Below are 13,642 nucleotides of genomic sequence, written 5' to 3'. Positions count from 1 at the left end.
ATGCATTGTTGGGTCTCCTCCCAGGCCTTTTGACTCTTCTGCATCCAGTTGTCTACTGCAGGAACATCTGAGGGGCTGGCAGTCCATGGCGCCATAGGTGGCTGATATCCTAAGATACATTCAAAAGGGGTCAAGCCTGTGGCAGACTTGATCAGAGAATTTTGAGCTATCTCTGCCTATAATAAAAAATGGGACCAGTCCGTAGGATTGTTTAAAATAAAAGATATGTAAATTTACCAAGTTCTTAATTAGTGCACACGCATTGTTCATTAGATTGGGGATGGTACCCAAAGGTTAGGCTAATGGACACACCATTTATGTTCAAAAAAAGCCAACCAAACACGTGAGGTGAACTGGGGCCCTCTATCTGATAAGATGTCCTCTGGGATCTCGTAATTACGGAATACATTGTTGAACAAAGCCTCTGCTGTTTGGAGGGCCGTATGTATGGTCGTGAACAGGACAAACTTAACTCCACAGGAGAAACAGTCAGTGATGGTAAGAATTGTCATATACCCCTCGGAATTGGCTAAATCCGTAACAAAGTCTATGGTAATGTGGGACCAAGTGTGTTCCAGTACTTGTAATGACAGGGTCTTAGGGGTTTTACATTGAAAGCAGGTGGAGCAAGAAGAAATGAACCAATGCACATCCTGGGTTACTGATTTCCACCAATATCGATTGGTGATAAGCTGTCTTGTGCGTAATTCCCCATGGTGTCCTGAGTGAGCCCAAGATACAAGTCAGTCTCTGAATTGCGATAAGTGATGTTTAAATTAAACCAGGAGAAGAATAAAGACCAACAGGCTCGTCATGTTTTAAACATTAATTGTTTAATGTTACGTAGAGATTCTTGTGTTCAGTCAAAACCATGAAAGAATGATTAGCTCCTTCCACCCAATATCATCATTCTTCTAGGGCCAGTTTAACAGCTAGCAGCTCTTTTTCCCCAATCCCACAGTTCCTCTCAAATGGGTTGAGTTTCTGAGAATAGAATATTATGGTATGTAATTTACTGGGATTACCCAACTCCTGTGACAGGATGGTTTCTATCCCAGTCTCCAAGACATCCGCCTCCTCCACAAATGGCCTGGAAGCATCTGGGTGTTGTAGGACAGGGGCTGATGTAAAAGCTATCTTCAGAGCTGTGAAAGCTTCCTCAGCCTGTATAGACCATCTGATGGCTTTAACAGCTCCCTTTAAGAGGTTAGTAAGAGGGCCAACAGTGGTGCTAAATTTTCTAATGAAGCACCTGTAAAAATTGGCAGAGCACAGTAAACGCTGAAGCTCTTTATCTGAGCTTTTTTTGGGCCAGTTGGTTATCACCTCCACACTGCAATCATCCATAGTGACCCCATTGGCCCCTAAGATATAACCCGGGAATGTGGCTGTCGGGAGGTGGAACTTTGATTTCTCTCCCTTGACCACAACCCAATGTTCAAGGAGATGGAGGACATGTTTAATGTGTATACCCTAATCAGGCAAATAAATCATTTATGTAAGCTATGACAAATTTGCCAATCATGTCCTTTAAGACGTCATTGATGAATTCCTGGAATACGGAGGTTACTATACTGAGGCTAAAAGGCATAACCCTGTACTCATAGTACCCTCTAGTGGTAATGAATGCTGTCTTCCACTTGCTTCTCTAATTCATGTCAGGTTATATGCACTTCTTAAGTCGTTTAATAAACACTTTAGCCTCTCTGAGTTGTTCCAACACAGCTGAGATTAAAGGTAGGAGATAGGTGTATTTTTTCGTTATCTGATTGAGCCCCCTATAGTCTGTGTAGGGATGGAGCCCACCAACCTTCTTTTTCACAAAAAAAATCCTGAAGTCACAGGAAAGGTGGATGGAGGTTGGATGAAGCCTTGGGCTTAGGTTTCTTGGTTATAGGATTTCATGGCTTGCTCCTCTACTCAAATTAGAGGGTAGATACAGGCTTTAGGCAAAGGTGCTCCCCCTATAAGATCGACAGAACAGTCATTGGGGCAAGGACGTGACAGATGCGTGGCTCTTTGTTTGCCAAACACTTCTCAGGTCCTGGAATATGGGGGGAATACGGGTTGGAGTTTGGATATCTGGGCTTTCTATAGTAGGGGAGTTGATGGCTAAGGTGGGTACTGGATACAATACCGATGACAGGATGGGGACCAGGCTAACAGCTCCTTGTTGGGCCAAGAGATGTGGGGATCATGTCTCTTTAACCACAGAAGACCTAAGATGATGGAGAATTCTTAGGAGTCGAAAACCAGGAATGTAACGAATTCATGATGGAATGCACTGGTCTGTAGCTTGATGGGGAAGGTCCTCTGACATATAGAACCCCTCCCCACAGGGTCCCCATACAGGGCAGAAACGTTGAGAGGTTGGTGGAGTAGGTTGAGGGGGATCTGTAGATCTTTGGCTAATGTACTGTGTATGAAGTTTCCCTCAGCTCCGGAGTCAATCAGAGCAAAAACAGACAGAGATCTCTGACAGTGCAAAATAACTGGAATTAGGAATGATTTAGTTACCAACCCCTTTGTGGGAACACTCACCACATTAGTGTGTGGAGAAGCATCCACCTATTGTTTAGGGGTCGACACCTTGTCTCTGTGTGGGACAGCTGGACGTTCTCTGTCGATGTGTCCAGCTGCTCCACAGTACATGCAACGTACCTCTCAACATCATCTTTGTTTCTCCTCTAGTGTCAGATGTAAGGAGTCGCACTGCATGGGTTCTGAGTTGTTGACCTTTTCATAGTGTGTGAGATGAGGGAGTGGGAGTATTGCTCTGTGAGTATTGTGTTCACATAACATATTATCCAGTAGGATAGACAGTGTCGTATGCTGGTCCAAGGAGAGCCCTTCATCTTTACAGGCTAATTCGGTTAATATCTCCTCATTAAGGCCATTACGGAAAGTTAGAATAAGCGAAGGTCCATTCCATCCACTACTAACGGCTGGAGTCCGAAATTCAAAGGTGTACTCAAATACTGGCTTATTACCTTTACATAATTTAACAAACAACTCTCCACTGGTTCGACCGCCATGTGATCATAGACAGCCTTGAATTGGACAAGGAACTGATTTTAAGGCATTATATGAAAACTATTCCATACTCCAATAGCCCACTTTAGAGCCTTGCCTGTAAGTCGGGAAATCAGGAACGATATCTTCACGTGATCAGAAATGGTAGTGGAACTGGTGAAAAATATGGAACACTGCATCAAAAATGTCAGGAGTTCCATCACCATCTCGGAAATACTCACTGGGAGTATCACCAGAAACCACCAGATGAGAGGGCAGCACAGGAGCGGTATGTCTGGAGGAAGAGGAGGAACCCAAAGCCTGCAATTGCATTGTGAGCTGAGCCATCAGAGCCTGGTGCTCTTGTTGTTGCTTGGCGAGAGATTCCATGGTTCGGGTGAATCCCTCTAAGACCTGCTGGTGTTCCAACAGTTGGCTTTGTTTTGCAATTGAATTCATTATGGCTTCCAAATCTGCTGTCTGCAAGTAGGCAAAGTATTCTGTCATGGCGCAAGATAGGTCAGACGCGCATGGATGACAATCAATTGAACAGTTTATTAACAACAATACAGTCTAGGCAAACAAATCCCAAAAGGCAAATGCAATACAGAGTCGAGGAGCAGGCACGGGCAATAGAATAGGAGCAAACAGGAATATGGCAAGGCAAGGCAAAAACAAGTATTATAATATAACACTGAGAATGGTCAAAAACATGGAAAAGCACAAAGGGAACCTCAAATCCATCACAATGAGTATGACGGTGAGTAGTTTATAAATAAGCAACCTAATGAAGCACAGGTGAAGGCAATCAATACTCAGGAGATGAGGATCTCCCTGGAGGATTCTGGGGCATGTAGTGTGTGGTAGTTCTGGAGGGCTGCATGTCGGACATGCATAGTGACATGCACTGGAAGTGGGTCCTCAGCAACAGAAGACACCTTTGTGTAGGTGTGTTGGAGGATGCTTTTGATAAATCACTTGCTGAAAAAAATGTCTAAAGCTCTGTTTAGTGTGATCATCATTCAAGAGGCATTAAGAAAACATGAATTATGTTTGAGACAGAAGGTGCAACATAGATTGCATTTTAAGAAGTGTGTGTGTGTGTGTGTGTGTGTGTGTGTGTGTGTGTGTACATATGTGCTCATTTTTGAAAGATGCATCAGGCTGTCAGTAAGGCAGATGAAGAGTTGGTGCTATTAATTTCTGTTGTGATAGAAGTCCCTATTATCTGTTCAAAATGCATTGCCACGTTGTTATCTGAATGCTACAATGGGCCTATTTAATCCATTAGAGAAAAGGCAGCCGATTCAGCGGCTCTCAGACGGAGTGGATTATTATGGGATTTTAGCACAGCAAGGACACAGTACTTTTCTAGAAAAAACTGCATCCATGCTTATGGAACACACACACACACACACACACACACACACACACACACACACACACACACACAGAGAGGGGTGCCTATCTCCTGTCCTGGAGACCCACGGGGCTTGAGTTTAGTTCCAACACACCTGGCTCTAATGTTCAGATGGTAATGAAAACCTTGATGAACTGGACCAGGTGAGTTGGAGTAAGGTTTCTAGTTTCATTTGCAGGCTGATGGATTTACAAATTTGGAGTAGGGGAGCTTTTTCACACATGATATTGTTGAAAGACAATAAGGGCATTCTACATATTTAAAAAGGTATTCATTATCTATCTCTATCTCCATCTCTCTTTCCTTGTCTCTTCCTCTCTCTCTCTCTTTCCCTTGTTCTCTTTCTCTCTCTTTCTCACTCTCTCTCTCTCTCTAGCTTACTCTCTGTCCCAACAATCCTGTTTATAGTCATACACGATAACGGCGAGTGGGGCATGGCTAGTGATGGTGTAACTACCAGCAACCAGCAGCGCTGGGAGTTGAGAAAGTCTTGTCACACTTTCACTTCTCATGCCCATGGGCTTGTGTGTCTTTCTCTTTTTTGCTTCTCAGAGGATGATGCTATCCAACCTGACAAGATGATAAAAAAATATATATATATATATATATATATATATATATATATATATATATATATATATATATATATATATAATGAGCAAAAAAGCAAAAAAGATCAGTGAAGAAACTCCCTGTGGTCCGATTGTGTGGGTGTGTGACGATAGACCAGAGTTCTATGATTAGTTCAGCCAGACATGTGCAGTAATAGACACTAGCTCTAACAGGAATGCCTTTGCATAATATGGATGTGTCTATCTGGGCAAATTAAGAACATCTTACGAGACATCACTGGTAAAATATTAACCCATTACACAAGACAGTTTATCCATTTTATTATTAAATTACATATTGTGAACATTTCTTTCTGTGAAAACTTTATTATTTTATTTTTTACAGTTAGGTTGTAAAATTTATAACCATGAAATATGTTTAAATCAGCAGTCAACCTGTGGTTTATAATTTACATTATTTAATGTTCATTTTTGTGTGGCCATAGTATGTAGTCTCCTCACGTTGTGGGCTCCACCACTCTATTCAGCAGTCTGTTCTGAAAGAGACTGTTTCAGACACTTTTGCTGAATCTGCTCTTGCGACGTTTTAGCAATTGCAAGGAAAGGCTTTCTTGAGAAAGGAAATATTGTGGAATTGAATGACCCATTCACTGGCTCTCTCTTTTACACTCCGTTTCTTTCCCAGTGCTCTTCTCGCCTGTTATACTGTGTGCACTGCAAACCCAGATAGAGCTCTGAGTAAACATCTGCAGAATGTCAGCCAGGGTCCAACACACATGCAGCGCGCTAGTCTGCGAGTGTTCACACATGTTCACCCAGAAAACATGTTTAGCCACTTCTGGGGAAGCAGAGATGGATTCAGAGGAATAGATAGAAAGGGAGAATGAGGACGAGGGAAACACACCCCATTTTATTTGGTGTGTGAATTCGGTTGAAATTGAAAACATTTTCCCTTCAATATTTAAAAAGGAAAAATGATGGAGAGAAATTTGCATTATCTAGAAGAGCTCATCACCTCTGCTGTGTCTCTTTAACAACATGCCTCTAGTCAGATAGACATGCTCCACACCCTGCTGGGTGAAGCATAATGGGATTTTAATTGCTTTTCACGTAAGTGTTATGCCAAGATTTATTAACAGCAAATTAATAGATGTGTTCACAAACAACCGATCAAAGATATCTGCTGTCTTTGTGTTCCAGTTAAATCGAGGCAGATTATGCCTCTGAAACAAAACAAGCTCTGAAACAAAACAACAACAACAAAAAAAAACACTTGAAAGCAGTTTCCTTTAGGCAAAGGGCTATTGGCTACTGTCACTTGCCAGCATGGCTTCAGTGAGTGCTGGTGCTGAGATTTAGGTTAATTTCCCATCTGTACAATGTGCTGTCCATTGGTTAGGAGACAGACTTGTCAGTTCATGGCAAATTTGAAGGCTTTTTTTTTTTTTTAAGACAGTGTAGAATTTCTCTCCAAGCCTACTGAGGAAGTTGTCCGTGCAGATGGTGTGTGGTAATGGCTTTAAAAGATACAGACGTGCCTCAGACACACTCAGACAGTGGAGTATACAGACCTTCCCCTTTCAACAAGGGCCCCTGACTGTGACTAATTTGGGAGAAAAAAAAAGGAGAGGCGAAGTGTAAATGTACTTTTAACTTGCATTACGTCATTATGTATTTTTAACTTGCGTTATGTCATTACATCAAGCCCTAATGTTGAACTTTTCCTAGATGATCCCCAGAATAATTATAGAATTCCAGTGTTATATACAAGCAATTTGGAATATACTGAGCATCTCAATTAATATATATGCTGCAGCACTGTGATTTAAAAAAGTACTTCACAGCTACTTACAAACAAGATTTATTTCTCATACTTATATAAATATAGTACATAAAAGGGCAAATGGATTTTGTTACATTTTTATCACAATCTAAAAATGTGAATGTTATTTTACTGACATTTATTTCAGATTTGCTCTGTACTAAACATGGCAGTTATCTTGACTCTACACTGTCTTGTCAGACCATTATGCAAATCAGTAAACATACTCACACATAGAGAGCAATAACACGCGTGCAAATTTACACAGGCACGCACAGCACAGATACACAGTATGCAGACAGTACTATTCCATCTGCGTTGACGCACATTTCTGTGTCTTGCTGAGATTTGATGACGCACACCCGAGAGCTTCTCTCGTCCGTCTGCCTTGTGCAGGGTCTCTCTGGCCTCCTGCGCCACGTGCTGCAGCTTTCTGCTGCTCTGGGACGTCTCACCACAGACGCAAGCCCAGTGTGCCGAAGACGTGTCAGTGATGATGTCATGCAGGTCCACATGTAGCACCATCCATGATTCGCCTCTGATTGAGACTGGGGTGTTCCAGACTGGATCGGGGTGTTTGTCATGCACTTTCTATGTAAATGTTATGCCTCTGGGTCTCCCCTTACCCCTCAGAAGCAATTTACATAAAGACCATAGACAAGATTCTGCAGCCACTAGTGTGGAAATCAATTGATAAATGACAAATATGGGCATATCATTACAGGACTAATTCATCATGTCTTCATATTAATAAGGACTTTACTATCATTACACTTCATAAGCAGACATGTAAAAGACTTAGTCACACATGCAAAAAAAGAGAGAGAGAAAGACAGCAAGAAAGAAAAGAATTAATCCGACAATTTTGTAGATGTATTAGTTAGGAATGGGCAAGTTCGCAGCAGAAGTGAGGGATTTGGAGTGGGTTAATTAAAAAGTCAGGCAGTAATCTTAATTTATGAGTTATCTGAAGGCAGGGGGGTAGGCGAGAGAAAGAGGAGCAGACGTTTGATCTTCCTATTAGAAGTTAAAAGTGAGGCCTGTCGAGCGATTTTACATGAATTCATTTGCACTTTCGTGCTTCAGCCTTCGCTTCTGGGGGTTATCTCGCACACACACGTACACATACTCTTCACACACACACACGCACACAAACACACACACTCTCCTCACCGCCAGAAAACTGCTCTCATGATAAAAGTCTAGCAGTGTTTGGGGAGGTGGTAGAGCGAGAGGAGAGTGCTGGGAGCTTTGATCAGTGTGGGGCGAGACTGACAGTGATTTGCAGGCAGCTGCTATGTTGTCATCGTCGCACTGTGGGAAATGGAGAGGAAAAAAGACAACAGTGTACTAACTCCAAAACTGCGATGACTCTTCACCCCTGCAAAATGCTCGCACTGGCCGAGCCAAGCTGCAAATCACACACACACAAGCACAAAGACACACGCACACACACGTGTGCACACACACACACACGCACACGCACAGTGGAGCCATAGTATCTGCCCCACTCAGCTGTACCCTGTCTGACTCGTCTTCGTTTGGCGGGCTCGTTTTCAGGTGGACTCCAGAGCGAGTGCGCCTCGCCTCCCTCGCGCGCTGATTGGCCCCTCCGCCACTTGCCAGCCGGCCGAACGCCGCACCGAGTTTCTTCCACAGCCATTAAAAAGTCAAAAGTTTTGCTCTTGCACGCTGGAGTAGCAACTAAAAGTCAAAATGGATCAAGCATCAGAGAAGTGAAGTGAAAACCAGACACACAAACACATACAGAGTGCTATACCTCTCTCTCAGGCCTGAGGCCAGACAGCCTTACTGTCTCCGCAAATATCCCTTATGACTTATTGAGAACGGTACTTCTACTACTGCAGTTCAACTTCCACTTTTATTTTGGAGGACAAACTCCATGCTCATTCGCTGGGATGAAGTCTCTCTTCAGGGTGTCACGGATTGTTATCATCAGGTGAAGAGGGAAGAGTTTTATCATGAACAACGCCATTCCGCATGGCCATACCCTCACCTCAGCTGGGCCTGCCTTTCCATCTCTCTGCATCTCTCTGCTCTTCAGTGCCAGCTCTCGACTGGGGAAGATTAAAAAATGCAGAGGTGTAGTTCAAGGCAGTCTCTAGTGTCCAGACTGACATTAATAGAGCTTCCCATACACAATCTGTAAGAATAAAATCTTTAATGTTATTACAGTTCCTCTCACGCAGCCGAGACCCATGACCACACAGGACTTCTTCTTTTATGTACTACTGTAATGTTCCACTGCTGAGTTGACTATATTTACTATAAATATGTTCTACTAATACTGTCCAGTTTCTGAACAGATATTTTGGTCTTGTTTTGTTGATGTTCAACTGTTCTTTTTGTTTATATGTCTGCTGGAAGGAAGACCTATATCCTGTAATAGCAATATTAACTAATTACGAGAATATGCTAATCTAATAATACGCAGCGTTCATGGTCTCTGTCTGATCCTGAAACCTCAGTAGTTCCCCTTTTAGTCGCAGTCACGTTGGCTATGAATTACTCATGTCACTCCACAATAAACCTGAGCACGTCTGACTGCACACCGAATACGTGTATTCCGTGCTTCTCAGAATTCCTCTCCAGACACCTGGGGGTCACAAAGTGGATGCCTCCAGACATCCTAAGTTAGAAACATCTTCCGAACACTTAACACAATCCATAATTTAAGTATTAAGTATGTGCAGATCGTTTTAAGGAATTGAGATTGTTATGAGCGGGGTTTAGTGGATCAACACTACTGCCAAGCGCAAAGCTGTTACAAAAGAATGCTGATGAAATAGAATATGTAACGTATATTTCACAGAATATACGTTACATAATGCACACTGACTGCGGGATTCACAGTAGTCGAGGTAGTTTCTTGACTCGATCGTCAAAGGAAAAGAAACTTCCACAGGAGTCGGCGTAAACATTAAAACAATAAATGCGTTTATTCCAACTTAACGAATCACATCCCAAAGAAGATTCTAAAAAAGCGAAGCTATTCCTAATTCGGTGCAAACACGGTACAAAAAAACTGTGTTGCTCCCAGGACCACTGTCTTCCCCGAAGACCAAAAAAACTAAAACTGTACAAGGCACACAAAAAAATGAGAGCCAAAGAATAATAGCATGATTTAGCAGTAATTCATATCTTAAAGTGACAGTACTCAGAAGATTATGAGCCTAATCCCAAACCTAAAGAAAAGCATCCTATGTCTATAAATTACACTCCTGCCATCTATAAGTATATTATGTGCTAGCAATAACTTATGTACTTGTAATATTTATGCCATTCCCACGATACTCTCAATTTAGTACAAAATATAAACAAGGATAACTGCACATTCCATACATGCCTAAAGTGCTTTAGCTCCCACACTGTTCATAAAAAGTGATTTTTCAATATTTCGCATAAATTACCAAAACTTAATTAGTTGTTACAATTCCATCAAAATATCAGAAGCAACGGCATGCTGATCTTTTAATCACTTTGCAGCCTTTGCAGCCTTCAGTTGTCTATGTAGGACAGTTGCTATAGCACTGAAAGCTAATGTCTAACATTAAATCTTTCAAGACACATCCAAACCTATGCTAGCCATGCCGTCTATGATAAAAGTCTTGGCTGCATTATGACTAGTGATTAAAGCTAGTGCTAGTGTCTAGTGATTAAAGCTCACATTTTTGTCATAACTGTGTAACGCAGCTTTAATGTTGTTCCAGGCAAAGGACCCAAATGGTATTTGTCTTAAAAAGAGGCTAATAATGCTCCTCGGTATTCTTTGAGTGGCTTTTTTTTTTTCTTTTTCTTTTTTGGCTACAAAGAAGCATTTGACATTATCCACAGATGAACTACAAACAGACCATTACAAGCAGTGGAATGAAGTGTTCTTAATAGCAGGTTTCCTTTACTTAATAGTTCGTACCAGGGGTTTAGCCAGATTAATAACTCATCCTAAATAACCTGTCTTTATCAAAGGTCTCATAGGGGTGGGATAGAAGGAAAATGGGAGATATGAGATGAAATATGAAGGCTAGACAGAGGGGAAAGAGAGAGAGAGAGATGGAGGACAGCAGTGAGTCGCTGATGGGAGTGAAGTGTCAGAGATTTGAACCATTTTAAGTACTCTGTTCAGTACAAAGTACAATGTAGCTTTGAGGTCAGGAGGCATGAGCCAAGTCTCGCTTCACTTCACACAATACATAAATAAGTGGAATGGCAGTCCAGTGGAGGAGATGCTCCATCGCCCTGGGCAACTTCAGAAGGAGAGAGAGAGAGAGAGAGAGAGAGAGAGAGAGAGAGAGAGAGAGAGAGAGAGAGAGAGAGAGAGAAATAAAGGAGAAAAAGAGAGGGAGAGCAAGGTGAAAAGAGAGAAAGTGAGGAAGAGCATGGGTGAGAGAAAGGCAAAAAAGAGAAAGACAACATGGTGAAAGGAGAGAGAAAGAGAACAGAAGGGGAACCGGAGGCTTACCAGAGGACACACATGTGACCTGATTAGAGCTCAGCCATTCAGCCTACTCAGTCTCTCTCTCTCTCTCACACACACACACGCGCGCACACACACACACACACACACACGGTTACATTTAAGGGAGTATGCATATTTGTGTAAATGAATGCATATCACCTTTGCCCTCCTTCTACAGTGTGACACATAGACAGCTGGGTGACCCTTGGCACTCTTTCCTTTGTTCAAACACACACACACACATACACATACACACACACACACACACACACACACACACACACACACACACACACACACACACACACACACAGCAGAACCAATGGTTTTCAAGATTATTTTAAGTAAAAGGGAACACATTTTATCTTTCTCTGTATATGCCACTGCCTTTCTGTTCCTTCTGAAAAATGGGAATCTGATTTTTCATGTGAATTTTCTTTTTTGCGTGTGAAAGAGTGTGTGTGTGTGTGTGTGTGAGTGTGTGTGTGTGTGTGCGCGTGAGTGTGTGTGTGTGTGTGTGTGTGAGTGAGTGTGTGTGTGTGTGTGTGTGTGTGTGTGTGAGTGTGAGTGTGTGTGTGTGTGTGAGTGTGTGTGTGTGTGTGTGTGTGCGTGTGTGTGTGCGTGTGTGTGCGTGCGTGCATAAGTGTGCATATGTGTATCTGTGTGCGCGTGTAAGTGTGTGTGTGTGTGTGTGTGTGTGTGTGTGTGTGTTTGTTTTCAGATCTGAGGACTGAAATGAGCCCCTCAACATTAATCTTCTGAATGGTGTGCAGAGGCTACAAGATCTTTCAAATTAACAGCACGTACAGACACTCACACACATGATTAAAATTGTTTACTTGCTACAAAAATGATGATATTTCCTAACATTGTGATTGTTACATGGCTTTAAAAAAGCTCTTAGTCCTTTTGACTTACTCTCAGTGCTATGGTTTGCACTTTTAAATGAATATCCTCTCATCTTTTCTCATTTGGCAAACTTAAATTTGCAGTTTTTTTGCAGGTCTCCTATTCTTAGGCAATCTTCAACACTCTTTATTCACTTCTGATGTGTGCTGATTAATGCAAAGTGTCCAAACACTGCGTATGAATGTCATAAACTAGTGAATTCTGCAGTAAGTGCAAGAGCCGAGGTCATAGAATCCTACACAAACAACTGAACTAATCTTCTGTTCTCCAAGGCCTGGCTAAGCACAGTACACTGCAAGACATGCACACACACATGCACACACACAAGCCTAAGCACACACAAGCACTGCTAAATAAGACAACAACTCTGATTTCCGGCTGTGGCATTTTCATGTAGAAATGTAAAGGCTGGCTTAAACAGCAAAATGGTCTGCAGAGAAAAGCCCACTCTTTTCCAGTGGAGCTTGTTTCTTGTTTACTTGTACCTAAATAATTTGTAGATAAGGAATACGTTGTTCAGTAGAGCTGTTATTGAGTCAGCCGCCAGATCTCAACCCAGCTGATAGTAACCTGCCCCTGTCAGCAGAGCCAGAATCCTCCACCTATACCAAACACAAAATGATGGAATGTCTTGTAAAGAATGGCATCCATTTGTGAGGAATCTCACTCATCATCCCAGTCTTGCCCTTTAAATCACATCTGTGACCTGGTTTGCGCATAAACAGTAGGTTAAAAACAGGCCAGATAAACAAAGAACGTGCAGGTAATTAATTGTGCGGGTGTTTGTCACAACCCAAACCTGTCTTACATTCCAGGGCTGTGGAGAGAGTTTTCATTCTTTTTGGTGCTACATGTATTTCATACAGCACAGTGTTTTGCTTTTACAAGCATTTGGGTAATGATATGTTCTGAAGTCTTAAAGGAACTAAATAGCACATGGTCCTTTGCTCCATTTTTTTGATGATTGAGGGATGTAATTTAGTCATTTTCTAAAAGAACCGTCCTTCTTAGAAGACTAGAATGAAGGTATCAGATGCACGTGTGGTAAGCATTAAAAATTCCTGAACACAACGACTGTTGAATTGTTGAGGAGCGTGCTGTACAAAACATGTTCTGTTGGTCTCAACCTGCATTCGCACCATGAAAACTGAGGTGAAAATGAATAATTTTGCTACCAGTAGATGGCACTACTTTTTAATAGGAAACACTTCTTTGTTCTCACATTGTCAACAGCAGTGCATCCTGCATACAAACAGGCTGTCAGAAGTTAAAGTACCAAAAATAAAGTAAAGGCAAAGTTGGATTTATAACTGGCAAACAGTTGTCTCACTAAAATTGTGCACATGTGTTAAAAAAGGGGAACGAAAATCAGAATGGCAAGTGAAATGTGGATGAAGTGGATAAGGATGAGGAAATCTTTCAGTGCTTTC

General features: G+C 42.0%; 1 long non-coding RNA gene across 2 annotated transcripts in view; it reads right to left on the bottom strand.

Annotated features, from left to right (window-relative positions):
* Positions 1–6,811: 6,811 nt before the first annotated feature.
* Positions 6,812–13,642, bottom strand: part of LOC113592207 (uncharacterized) — a 30,919-nt gene continuing 24,088 nt past the window's right edge. Inside the window, exons 3-4 of one of the 2 annotated variants that reach the window (XR_014124453.1) lie at positions 8,844–8,904; positions 6,812–8,530 (exon numbers count right to left, since the gene is read on the bottom strand). This is a non-coding gene — a long non-coding RNA (uncharacterized LOC113592207). Of the gene's footprint in view, positions 8,905–13,642 lie in introns of both variants that reach the window. The other variant, XR_014124452.1, reaches the window with a different exon arrangement.

This window comes from Electrophorus electricus, chromosome 7 (genome assembly GCF_041902795.1).
Source record: "Electrophorus electricus isolate QZ-2024a chromosome 7, ASM4190279v1, whole genome shotgun sequence".
NCBI classification, from domain to species: Eukaryota; Metazoa; Chordata; class Actinopteri; order Gymnotiformes; family Gymnotidae; genus Electrophorus; species Electrophorus electricus.
The sequence above is the reverse complement of the archived record's forward strand: the minus strand, read 5'-3'. Positions and strand labels throughout refer to the sequence as shown.